The following is a 13535-nucleotide window of genomic DNA, read 5'->3' as shown; positions in this document are numbered from 1 at the left end:
AGCTTTTGACATTTTAAATTCTTGAACTTGAATGCAAACATCTGAAGAATCTGTCAAAAGACAGACGCCGGTTCCCCGCAAGCTTTCCGAGACATCCGTGGACTGCGGGGGGGGGGGGTTGGAGATCTACACGTACATGCCTCCTGTCTTTTTCTTCTGTTCTCGGTTTCACATTTTCCTCTTTGCCATCGGCATTTAGCAAGATTGACAGCTGGTCCTGTTTCTTGACAACTTTGTTAAACTCTTTTTTTTCGTCTTTCCACAAACGGTGTGTATTTTGACTCACGCGTGCGGTAACTCTAGAATAATTGTCTTTTCTCATAAATAGAAATAGCATTTGAACAGTAAGTGCGGATCATTACCATGTGACCTTTTATGCTGCAATTTTCTGCACCAGAAATTCAGTGTGGGGACACTTGCTTGTTAAAGCTAAGCCGTAATGAGTCCTTGGCTAACCTGTTGGCTTCTGGTTTCCCCAATATTTGCCAGTGTTAATTAAGTTGAGAGTTCCTGCAGAGCATGTTTGAAAAAGCCAAGCCAGTCCACTTTTGATCAACTTGTCTTGTTTTTCCCATTCAATTCAGGTTATTTCAAGCACAACTTTTGATGGTCTTTTCCATTGTAACCTCATCATAAATGCATAATAAAAAAAATGACACCCCATCCAGTGCATCTAGGGAGTGCTTTTCTGTCCCAGAGGCTTTGGTTAAATTTACAGCTCTCTGTAATCTGCAAATGCAAATCTGTCACACGTGGGCTGTCAGATTGTTTTCCCATACCTGGTCCTTGATCATCTAGCTGTTTAAATCAAGTCTCTTACTTTTCAGGGAGATGGATGAGGTACAATTTTACCCAAGCGGTTTAAATTGCACATGGCAGGAAACGCAGTTTGTCCATTTCAGAGTGTCTTTCTGCACCCTTTACTCTTTTCCTTCCCTCTCCTCCTCTCGCTCTCATACATACACCACTGTTGTCGTTTCCCCTCTCTTTTTCATTCTCGCATCTGTATCTAAACAGCAAAGAGTTAGCAATTGTAAACATTAGTCTTGCACTATGAATTATGATTAACAAAAATCATCAGTTTTTGTGTGGTGACCTCATCTTTCAGGGTATTGATATGAATTGTTGGTTATTCAGCTGTTGAATGCACCTTCCGTTGAAGTTGTTTCGTGTTTGTCCAGCTTGCTTGGATTTCCCTTATTCTTTTGTTTTTCTAAAAGCTCTTATGTCCATTTCATTCTTATTTAACTGAAATTGAAGCCTAATTTATTCAAAATAAAATGATCACTTTAGCAAAAGACTTTAAATGGCACCCTGTATTCACTCGTAAAAAGGTGATGCAATATCATAATAGTAATTTTGTCTATGTTCTTTAGCAAGTCTTTTAAATACAAAATAAAAATCGTTCAACATAAGTCACACATAAGTTTTACATTGGTTATTTGGTCATTTACGCGCTTTATTGGAAATTATGACCACATAACCAAAAATATAGTTTGTCTTGGGCTTTTTATGACATTTGATTTGTTATGGGCCCTGGGTTGTGATGTAATCTGATTCTCATTGACCACTTTCATCAACTCGTGTCGTATGCAAATTTATGTTGAAGCGGTCTAGAGCTGGCCTAACCTCTGCTGTTAAGGTTTAAATACGAGCTGATAAAATGCATGTTTAGGCGGCGGAGGCGTGCCACTTGCAAGATTTATAGCTTGCTCTCTGCAGTCTCGTCACATTTACTGTAGCACTCTGAGTTTGTGTTAGTGTGTGTATGTGAGTGAGCGAGAGAGTCCCGATCCACTGATGATTCCATTATTTTTATTCATCTCTCTTATCCTCCTGGGTTTAGACTGCTGCCGCCGCAGAGCCGTGGCATCAATCTGTGACTGACAGTTTCTATTAAAGCCCCTTGACGTCTTTGACGTGCTGTTGAACGTTTAAATGACAGCTCAGACTCATGTTGAAGCTTACGTTTGGTGCCATTTCACCTCTTCTGGGATGCTAAGTGACCTCTGCTGTGCCAAGTTGCCTTGTGCTTTCTTGTTGCATATGTATGTAGCGGCATTATTTCTTCACAGAACTGGTTTATAAATGAAAATGTACTTCGAAGACAATTCCTTGTTCATGTGCATTAGGACAAAATGTGAGCCAGAGCTGAATACAGTGGTGTTTGGTTACAATGGAGTTAATAAATGACCTTAATAATAGTGGTGGATAGGAAGGAATTGTACTGGAAATTAGCGCTCCGGTGTTTTCTCAGTTTTTTCTTGTCTTTGCTAATGTGGCTTTGAATTGAACAGAATTGAACTTGTCATCCATTTTTTTTTCTTAATGAAAGGGCCACGGACATTTTGTTCCAGCTCAAAAGCTGCAGTGGCTGGCAGCGCTGGATTCATACTGTACAATAAAAGACCACTTTGCTCTATTTTCCTCTTCTCCTTGTAATATTTTTTTCTTTTTGGCACCAAGACACTTGGCCAACACTTAAATGAGTGCTGCAGACTCTAAAACTAGAAGTGATGGCTCGGAATGATGGTTATTTTCAGCCGTCGTCAGTGATTGGGAAAATGTTCCCATTCTGCAGCTCTGGTCTTGTACGCAATAATTGATTATGCTCACTCAGTTGAATCATGATGTGTCTCATTTACTGCAGTCGGTGTTCATTTGAAGGAAAGAAATCCTTTGGTTTTGTGCTCGACTTGGGAGTCCAGACCCACCCAGGGTGAGAGAACAATTTAAAACTTCCTTGTATGGTGAACTTTAAAACCGTTCCTCTCCCGGGTGCTGGTTTGGTCAATGCAATGCTGCAGATGTTTATTGTCATAGTTTAAAAGGGTAAATAAACAAATAATAGCTAATACAACCTTAAAATGCCAACCTTAACATCATTACTAGTTAGATTCTTGATGATGGGGTGTGTATTCAAAGTAGCAAAGTGATGTCCCTATGAATTTGATTAGAACAGTTGATCTCAAACTTTTTTGTTGTAAGGCCCCCTTTGGTGCTTCACTTTGCGAACCCCCCCCAAATATAGTCTCTGAATCAAAAACATATTCAAAATATAAGATTCTATTACAATTCTGTTAAAGGGCGGTACAGTGCAACATATTTTAATTTGAGAAAAACTTAAAATTACAGTGCATCCGGAAAGTATTCACAGAGCTTCACTTTTTCCACATTTTGTCATGTTACTGCCTCCTTCCAAAATGGATTAAATTAGTTATTTTCCTTAAAATTCTACAAACAATACCCCATAATGACAATGTGAAAGAACTTTGTTTGAAATCTTTGCAAATTTATTAAAAATGAAAAAGGCACATGTGCGTAAGTATTCACAGCCTTTGTTCAATACTTTGTTGAAGCACCTTTGACACCAATTACAGCCTCAAGTCTCTGAGTGTGATGCTATAAGCTTGTCACCCATTCGTCTTTGCAAGATCTCTCAAGCTCCATCAGGTTGGATGGGGAGCGTCGGTGCACAGCCATTTTCAGATCTCTCCAGATATGTTCAATCGGGTTCGAGTAAGGACTCTGGCTGGGCCACTCAAGAACATTCACAGAGTTGTCCTGTAGCCACTCCTTTATCTTGGCTGTGTGCTTGGGGTCATTGTCCTGTTGGAAGATGAACCTTCGCCCCAGTCTGAGGTCTAGAGCGCTCTGGAGCAGGTTTTCATCGAGGATGTCGCTGTACATTGCTGCATTTATCTTTCCCTCTATCCGGACTAGTCTCTCAGTTCCTGCTGCTGAAAAATGCCATTCAGGCCAAAGAGTTAAAACTTTGTTTCATCAGACCAGAGAGAAAAAGTGAAGCAAGCGGTGTGAATACTTTCCGGATGCACTTTATATGGCCCTAATCCATCTGCCATGGTCATGGGTTTGATCCAGGGGATTGCACACATACTGTGAAACAAATGTATAGTATAATGCAATGCAAGACGCTTTGGATAAAAGCCATGGCCCCCAGTTTAGGAACCACTGGATTAGAATATTAATAAATTGGTGTCCATAATGTTTTCATTATATAGTTTTATAAAAGCAATAAGATACGACATGGCCATGCTATATTATGAACATTCACGGCTGAGGGGTTTGCCGCACAACACGCCCAACAATCACTTTCATCTGTGTCTGTTCACAATAACAGTGTGGCCTCTCGTACCGGCAAAGTTCTCTTTGAAAAACGCTATAGTAAGAGAGATGTCTGTGTTTAGCATTCTGCATTGATCCGGAGGGTGAAAGTAACTTTATATTCATTTGAAGGGTAATTCCAGCTTTAAGTGGCGGTCACCACAGGTTTCTGTTTGAGAATCTAAAATGGAATTGAATTGTTTGATTGGATGATTGTTTTGATAGATAATGTGTCCGTGCTTTTTGTGGTTCATACAAAGAAGTTGGCAGATTTGTGACATTAGTAACGGACGTCAGCGTATGCAGTGTTTATAGTTACTGACGCCATCCAAATATCTGTGTGTCCAAAACGTTTTAATGCACATTTTTCAAGAAATTGTTGCTTTCAAAGTATATACATTTTCCATTTGGCAAAATGTTTGCAGTATATTTGCATTGGTAATAATTGTCTAGTTGCTCTGTAAGTGCTTATCACTGTCACCTTCCTTGTCAGATGTAGTTTTCCAGACAGTTAATCATAAGCCTTGTTTAAATGGAACAAATCACATTTATTTTTCCCTTGTTGATGGGGAAGACATGCCTTCTATGCTGCAAGGTGAGAGAGTTCAATCCATTGTTAAGTATTGAGCGCGATGCGCTTGAGCTGTCATCGAGTCGCATCTCCTCTTGGTTTAAAGATGACATTGAATGTGGATGCATATCCGCAATTGAGACTTTTCCAACAAGTTATTACTCTATAAACACAATGTTTTATCATTTGTGAGTGCAGATGTTCATTCCTTTCACAGGTTATTTAACAAAGTCAGTTTTTTATATTGTTGGTGTTCTCTAGAATGTCCAATTTTATTCATTGCAGATTTGTTCATTTTATTCTTTGATTCTAGTCTTCAGCTTATATATGATTGGTCCGTTGTTGACCGAACATTGTGTGGTAATGTGTAGGCGCGGCATTGTGGGAAAAATGAGTTGGAAGAAACCACGATATTGAAATTCATAAGCAGCATTTGAGTCTTCCTATTCTGAATAAAGATTAAATAACAGTTTCCTGCCTACGGGTGATTGCGTGTTAATTTGACTGACCTTGAGCTTATTTTCTCGACTTATTGAAAAAAATGTGCACAGCTGCTTCTTTTGTGCACTCCATCATGTGCATTGTCACCTGGACTTTTGAATGATAGTAAAACCTTAAATGGTGTATGCAAAGCCAGCAACAGTTTGACAAGGAAAAGTACAAGAATTTCTTGAAATGCACGCCGGGTTTTTAATGCATTGTCTCTTTCTGAAGAAACATGAATCATTGACTGCTGTAGCACAATGAAATCATTGCATTAGAAATTTCAAATGTTTTTTTTTTGTGTAATGTTACAACTGGAATATCTAAATGTCGGTGTGAATGTAGCAGTCTAGGAGAGGAGGTCTTGGGAATTTGCATTACACTCTCCCTGAAATGTCTGGTAATTGCATTTAATAAATATCCAGAGGAACCGAATAAATTGTTTTCCAGCAGATAAACGAGGTTAGGCCGTGATTAATTGCCTCTGAACCCCCAAAACAAATATTTCAATTAGTTTGACCCAAACACAACCGATGCTACATGCCTTCAAAATCCACCAAGCCACATGAACGGGTGATTTATCTTTTTGCCTAAACGCTCGGCTTTCCATTGCACTCCTTTTTGTGTGACTGTCTGTAGAATAAGTTTCCTACAAAATATATCTTGTTTAAAGTTAAGATGTGTTGTATATGTGAATATAATTGCGTGTTTTTGAAAATGTAATCATTAAAGTAGCTAAGCAAAAATAATAGCACGATTAGTAGTTTCTTATTCTGTCATGCGTTTACTGGAACTTGCAGAGTAAGACAAACTTGTTTATGCCGTGCACAAGCAGCAAGGCTTTGAATGGTGTGTAAACACAAATCAATGGCTTGCTCAGGCTTCAACAGCTAGCTGGCTCATTCAGTTTGGTGTTGATCAGCGAGCGTTGGCAGTTAAAATGAGAACGCTTATTGTTTTCTTATGCGGGAAAAAAGATATGAAGTGTCCCAGCTTTACCCCTTTAAATCCACCGCAGCTGAAATTATTAGCTTTTTTCTGGGGGAGAATGATTTCGACCAGATGTTAAGTATTGCTGTCACAACTAAAAGCCTTCACTTTTTAGTGATGTAACATTTCTAGCTGTGAACGGAGTTACTCAAGGGCACCATTGCTCTCATAGGTAGGACAGGAAAACACATTTCTTGACATATTGTGGAGATCCAGTAAGAAACAGTTGTTTGGTCTCACCAGCTTGATTCTTGCCACTGTGGCGCCTTTAGAGTCTCTTGATAGACTGCAGTTTGTGTTGGCATTGCTTTTACATGCCTGCAACCTCATTTCTTATGTGTGCACTGTTGATTTTGTTGCTGTTGGGATGAAGAAATCTTGTAAGCTGCTTGTTTTATGAGATGTTTAATGCTGTTGACTTCATAGTATTGTTTTGCAAATGGCATATTAAAAGTTAATAGCCTGTGCTGGTCCTTGTGCGTCTTGAACACATTGTAGACGTGTTGCGATGATGTGTCGCAGTTTTCAAGGTGGGCCGTTATATGTCGGGTTCAGCTCAAGGTCTGTGTTATTACCAAATGCTTATAATGCCATTGAAGTGCAGTGAAATGACCCTACTTGGAAATTAGCACCGAGTCGTAAATATGACCTACAACTTCCATGTCCTGTGGGTGGTGCATGGTTTATCGCCTTTGAGCTGTTTTATTGTTTTTGTGAAATACTGTAGTTTTCTGGGTAAACGTGATCACGTCAGATTATACAGAAGCATAGTACGGGTACTCCGATCAGGATTACGATCTTTAGAACCAGCATCGGCTGATATGATCATAGATTACCGATCACAGCAGTCTTGTGTAGTTATATTACCTTATGAATTAAGAGATGAAAAGGAATCATAAATTTGACAACTTGACATATTCAAACAATATATTCCTTTCGCCTTTTAGAAAGTAAACATAAATGATAGCAGCCACGGAAATATAGCTTTCCTTTTTAATAATTATGAAAAAAAAACAGAATAAAACAAACATAACTGCAACATTTCAGGAATGAAAACCCCATTTAAAAGCTGGAGTGAATACCCTAATAGTTCCATGTGTCTCCAGTTGTGGTGATTGAGACACTAGTAACCATGGCAAGCGTCTCATAGCTTCAAGTATGTAGTTTAATCGATGGACAAAATAAACGGGTTAAAGTATCTAAGATGCGCTGTGTTTTGTTGGAGGGAACTTTTGCAGTGTTGCAATGATCATTTGTTTTTAAGCTCTTTTATCTTTATTTATTTTATATCATAACGCTCAACACTTTAGGTGGTTTAAAATGGTCAGTTGCGAATATATGAGATTTTTGTGTCCTATAAAATATAAATTATTTGTGCTTAATGTTTATTTTGGGATCGTCTTTGTTTGCTGTTTTTTCTATGAAGATCTGGCCAACACTGTCACTTAGCGAAGGGCTCGTGACTAAACGTTAGCCCCGTCTTAAATTTGCGAAAGGAAAGACTTCTTTCACTGCTGTTTTCTAGCACCTCACAGAAAAAAACACCTGACGGTCGTTTAGATACGCAATGAATGCACAGTTATTGAGTTCGGTTCCGTACACACTACGTATAGTTTTAGTAAATGCTGTTGTCACCATCTGCATTTTCGGGGGTTTATTCAATAGTAGAATTCAGATATCACACAAACTGCAGATAAATTTGGTTAACCAGTATCAGACTACATAAGACTGCAACAAAAAGGAGTGACAGGCAACCGACAGCCAAGTGAATGACCAACTGGAACTGTCCAGACCTCATACGCAGCTTGGTCTGCACAGCGCTGCAGTTGAACACACCTACAGTTTATCCTTTTGTCATCTGATTGGCCGTTATAGAGATCTCCGGTCAATCTATTTAAAGGGATTATAGGTCGAAAATGATTGGCGACCGATCCATCAGAGCACCCTTAAGCTATTGAATCTAAGCTCCCCTATCTAACTGACTCTGCTTACTAGAGAAACGTTACATACAACTGCGGCCTTTATGTGTAATTCCCTTAATCAAAAAATGAGACATTTTTCGAATTTAGTTTTCCTCTTTTGGTCATGGTCTCCAAGCAACAGTCATAGTATGAATATTTATGCATGAAAAATGGAAAGGGCAAGAGGTGAACATTTTAAGAAATTAGATTTCACCTTGCACAGCAGAACTTTTTCTGTGCAAGATATTTATTCATGATTCAAGCTTTTAAAATCTCGCTTGTTTTCCTCTTAGCTGTCGCGTGGGATTTACTAAACGCTCTTGAGTAGGGGCAGCGGTGTCACAGGCATGCGCATAGTTTGACGTATGGGCTTTTATTCAGAGTGGCCAAGGATCATTCCCCCGATAATTAGAGCGTGTGAGCGGTAGTATAAATTTGTGTCCAACATGCTTAATAAATCAAAATTGCGATCTCGTCACCTTTTCCTGGCGAGATGGCTTTTTCATTTTTGTTACGGATCGCAAAGCAAATTGTGAAAACAAAATAAGAGATTCCCACAGTGAGCGAAAGCTTTGGCATTTAGACCCTTGAGGTTCAATAACCCACCTTGGAATCGGCCTCCTGGCAGGTTTCAACCTAATGTTGACAGTATAAAGACGGATAGCATGCTAGGTTTATTAACGGCTCCGTACAACTTGCCAGCAGCGACTGGATGTCACGACTGATTGCTCTGTGAAGACCGATGAAAGCTGCCAAGCTTGGCATGCCCCTCAACCCGAGCAGAAGATGGTAACTGGATGGAGAAACTGGTCTGTTTTTGGGTTTATACAGATGAGGGATTGTCATGCATGTCCTCTGGGGTCTTTAAGTGCTATAATGTTTTCGTCTTTGGCTGCTCGGTAAGTGCCGTTTTCTACCTGTGACGGGTATATGTGAAAAAGGTCAAGCATGTATGCAGAATGAAACGACCGGTTTCTGCTGACATTAAAGTTGTTTCTAAATATAGTGTCAGGAGATGACTAAAGTTATCGACTAGTCCAATAGACAGACTGAGTTTAGCTTTTTTACACCAGTTAATCTTTTTAATATAGATTTTTCAAGTCAATATCTGTATGGACACATAAATGGTCGCAGAAAAAACGAAGAGACCACTTCAAAGCACCATCTCTGAATTTTCTTATCTGTTTATAGGTATGTTTTTAGTTAGATTATCGCTTTTGTTTCATTCAGTGAACTACTAACTATATTTATTTTAAATAAAATTATAATAAAAATGTTTTAATTTCGAAAACAGGAGAAACAGGAAAAAACGAAAAGATGCTGTTATTTTTTTAGACCTAATATATTCACTTTTAAGCAGTACAACAGTAATATTTGTACATGTATTTAGAAAAAGTTCAAAAAAAGATTTTTATATATAATTAAGATTTTTATCAGTTTTTATGTGTCTTGTTATTCTGTCAGTCTTTCACATTGCTGTTGGATGACTTTGTTTCTCCTTAGGTTTGATTTCGTTGACTTCGTTAATATCTGCCTTCATTATAAAGTCAACCCTTTGCCTAATGCATGTTAGTGTAATTTCACTTTCGTTTACTACTTTAAGCCATTTTTTTCCGCTCCGGGCAAAAGTGAAAGTCAATGGGCCTCATCTTCCATGACTTATGGTAAAGAAGAGGGTTCTGGCACTTTCCGTCCTTGTATATCTTCTTGTTATGAGTTTGTAACCAAGCTAAATTGATTTTCTATGTTCCAGTCCAAGAAGCGTTTTTGGATCCAACAGCGGCCCGTGTAAAGCAGCGTAAATGTTTAAAGTAGTAAACGTTAAAGTATTTTGCTGATGAGAAGATCGATGCATCCACCCTAGTAACCGCTTTCAAGATTAATTGGTAGCTCACCATAAACGCTTCAAACACGAGCAGCTCTTCAGTCCTTGAACCCTACGAGTAGTTTTCCAGTAGCTCAATCACATCTTTTCTTTATCTTTCATGCCTGCTGAATCTTTATCTTTCATGCCTACTATTGTTTTGGCTGAAAACACACAGAACGATCAGGTGATATTACTTATGGGAATGGTCTGTATTCATTGCTTGTGACAGGAAGATCCCTGTGGAAATTGCCCTTCGATATATTTGATTGCTTTTCAAGAGCGCCTTTTTAGGGCTCTACAGGTATTAATTGAATATCATTGACTTAATACAGTCAAGAGACTGCTTGCATTTTCAAGGTGGAGTGTGATCCAAATCTCTTACATGAAGATGTGAGGAATAATAGCCAAACGTGATGGGATCCAGATAGGAATAATTAATTATAGCATTCTTGCTTCACTTTTGGTTATGGAGACCATGTGGGGGGCGGCAAGCGACCCTATGCGTTCTGTCCTTGCGAAGTTCTGCTTTCAGCCTAACCTGATTATGTAATTGACACAGCTTATTTATCAAATGGCTATTGCTGATGGTCTTTGTTTGGGAGGGGACATTGTCTTTCATACCCTGTTGTTGTCGTGTTGTAGCATGAAGGTCACCTCGGTTTACAAGTCACAAGTTATTGCTGCAATTCTTTTCTTAACCTTCTGCAGCGCATTAGCCTTGAATGAATTAGCTCCGCATGCACCTTTTTATCTCATTGATTCTTTCCGAAGCTCGACTGTATTCAAAATTCTTGAGAATGAGGCTACATAAAGTTACTCGTGGTCAGAACAAGGATAATGAATCTCTTTGTTCGTCACACCCTGGATGTAATGAACACTGAATTCAGTTTGGCTCAACACTGTTTCCCTGGCAACCATGTGAGCGATAAATGGAGCGTTTTGTCATTTAAATCCCGCGCGCCCACATCTAGTGATGGCCATAGTTAACAATGGCGAAATCAGATTCGATGGCTGCAGTTGCGTTGAAGTGCTTTTAATGCGAGTTGATTTAAAAGCTGCATAAACACGTAAATCTATTGGTTCTCTTTTCCTTTTCATGCGCTAGTTGCGTTTCTATTGCATCAGGAATTTTATAAATGTCAGTTGTAAACTTTTACAGGGCTTTTGACACCTTTTTTATAACTAACAGTCTCAGTTGAACTCACACGCATGTATACACAACTAATCCAATGACAAAGCTTTTTTTAACCCTGTAGGGAGCTAATGTACCGTCACAAAGCATAGATACACAGAACATTTACGCTTAGATGTGCACTGAGAAAACAATTAGTGTCAACTAAAAAAAACTCTGCATGTGATTGCATCCTTATTTATCTTTTTGCCACTGCATATTAGGGCTTGTGTGCTTGACTTCATGCACAGCCAGTAATTAGCACCGGAACATTTAGCATCGTCCAAGGGTATAAGTGCATCAGCTGAATATAACCAAAATAATAATGCTTTTGTACTTTGCGGTTGCTGCCTCATTGCTCCCCTTGCTGTCGTTTCTTTTTTGTCGAATGCTTTGATCAGGGAGTGGATGAGGAATGACTACCCTTGGTGCCTAATGGAGCTTCGGCCCTTTGCTTTAATATAGTTCATTTCGAGAGACTTGTTTTGAAAAGAGGTGTCCATTTATCCACCATGATCCCTGAGAGCCTGTTCTCAGAACTCTTTCTTGACACAAATGATACCCGGAGAAAAAGATGTCATCTTCATCCAGTAAAAACAGAGCTGGCAAATTAACGTTTAGAACTAGCATCGCAGTACAATGAGTAGTCCTCTAAATTATTAGCCTCTTTCTATCTGGTCTCGAATTTGTCCGTCTTTTGTGCGTGTTCGGGGACTTCCTGTGTGTTTTAAACGAACCTTAATATTTGAGTACATGCCGTACCATTCAAGCCTAATGTAGAGACCTAAAATATCTTCTCGCTTATGCTTAAACCCCAGAGTTAAATCACTTCTGTTTTCATTTCGTAAGAAAAGGACAGACCTCTGCCACGGAGGGCTGCAACCAAATTAAAAAGTGACCTTTGGAGTTAATAGCTTTCTTTTTTTGCAGTGAGTGAAAAGCCTTCAAAGCCTCTTCTACAGACTCGGTCCAGCCAAGAAATGGCTGCCCTCTATAAATCATGTTCTGCCTTCCCTCCACAACAATCCTCCTTCCCAGGAGAAAATGTCTATAGGCACAGGATCTGTGAACCAGTGGTCAACAGCCGCCTGGAGAGAGAGAGAGTGATATGATGTGGGAATCAAACATATGCGGCTTCTCTATTTTACACTTACAGTAAAATGATTGGGTATCGTTCCATTGTGTCTTGTGACCGCAGCATACTTGCAATAGCAGATTTAAAGCTTTCTGCACGTCTCTTAATAGCGAGGCACTATTTGTGGACGACACAACATCAGTGTTGTTGAAGTGTCCGGATAATTGAATGTATTTATAGAAAAGCCATTTAAAACGGCTTTATAAAAGCAGCCATTCAGTGTACCTGATATATAGGCATTACAAGGTTAGGCATATAGATGCAGTCTTGGTGTTATTTATGTTTTATGGTCTTGTACATTCAGCGCTGGAAATTGGTTTTCCTGCAGCTCGCCCTGCAGTTCTTTGTATATAATGCAAGAGAGTAGCTGTTGTGCCGTGGCATATGCTTTCTGCCAATCTCACTCCTGTAACCTCTGCAGATTCTGATGCTATAGTCTTAGTTGGTATATAGCTAGATTCTGTTCTCATACCTATAAATCCCCTCCTTCCTCTAAGCAGTAACTTATTTTATGTAAAGCACCAACAGTAGGCATTTGATACTTTTGCAAGTTCAAAGCATTTGTTTTTCAACAAAGGCCTGAATGTCACCTTATCGTCATAAATCTTGCAATTGCTGGATAAAGGCCAAATTGTACACAGCTATTCTCTCGGAATAATGCCGTTTGGATGATGTGGATTCAGAATGACTAACTTTGCTTTCATTTATTTTCAAAGGGAGTTTTTCACGTGCGTCTGAGACCCCGTAATTTCCCACTGGTGCTGTCATGCGTCAGCACCTCTTTACGTTCTCCGTTCCTCAGAGGTCTTCTTTGTTAAGCAAGCGGAGACTGAAAAACCCGTCCAGATGGATGTACACACAGTTTGACTACTGTGTGCAACACGTGAGAGTAGTCACATAATTCTTGAGCAAAGAGTGTTCCCTGCCACCCTCAACCAACCACCGGCATTTAGATTATTTAAATCCAGAGCCACTGGGCTAGATAATCATTTTCAAGCAGTGTCAATCATTTTGTGTTTATAATGGTGTTTTTAAGCTGATTTGAATGCAATTCTGCTCTGGGCTAAAGTGGATTCTCGGCTGTGTTGTTGCAAATGATGCCAGTCATTCAGGCAGGTTGTTATCTCGGTTTCGAAGGGCAGGTGAGTGCCGGGTTATGATAATGTTAATGATATCAGAAGCCATCACCTCAGAAGGGCACCTTGCCTGAAGCCCAAATACCTTGAGCACAA

General features: G+C 39.4%; 1 protein-coding gene across 2 annotated transcripts in view; it reads left to right on the top strand.

Annotated features, from left to right (window-relative positions):
• Positions 1-13535, top strand: part of ctnna1 (catenin (cadherin-associated protein), alpha 1) — an 80231-nt gene that overhangs the window by 23854 nt on the left and 42842 nt on the right. The gene's annotated exons all lie outside the window — the stretch shown is intronic.

Source organism: Barbatula barbatula (assembly GCF_947034865.1).
Source record: "Barbatula barbatula genome assembly, chromosome: 18".
In the NCBI taxonomy this organism is placed as follows: domain Eukaryota; kingdom Metazoa; phylum Chordata; class Actinopteri; order Cypriniformes; family Nemacheilidae; genus Barbatula; species Barbatula barbatula.
This window is presented reverse-complemented; position numbering and strand designations above follow the sequence as displayed.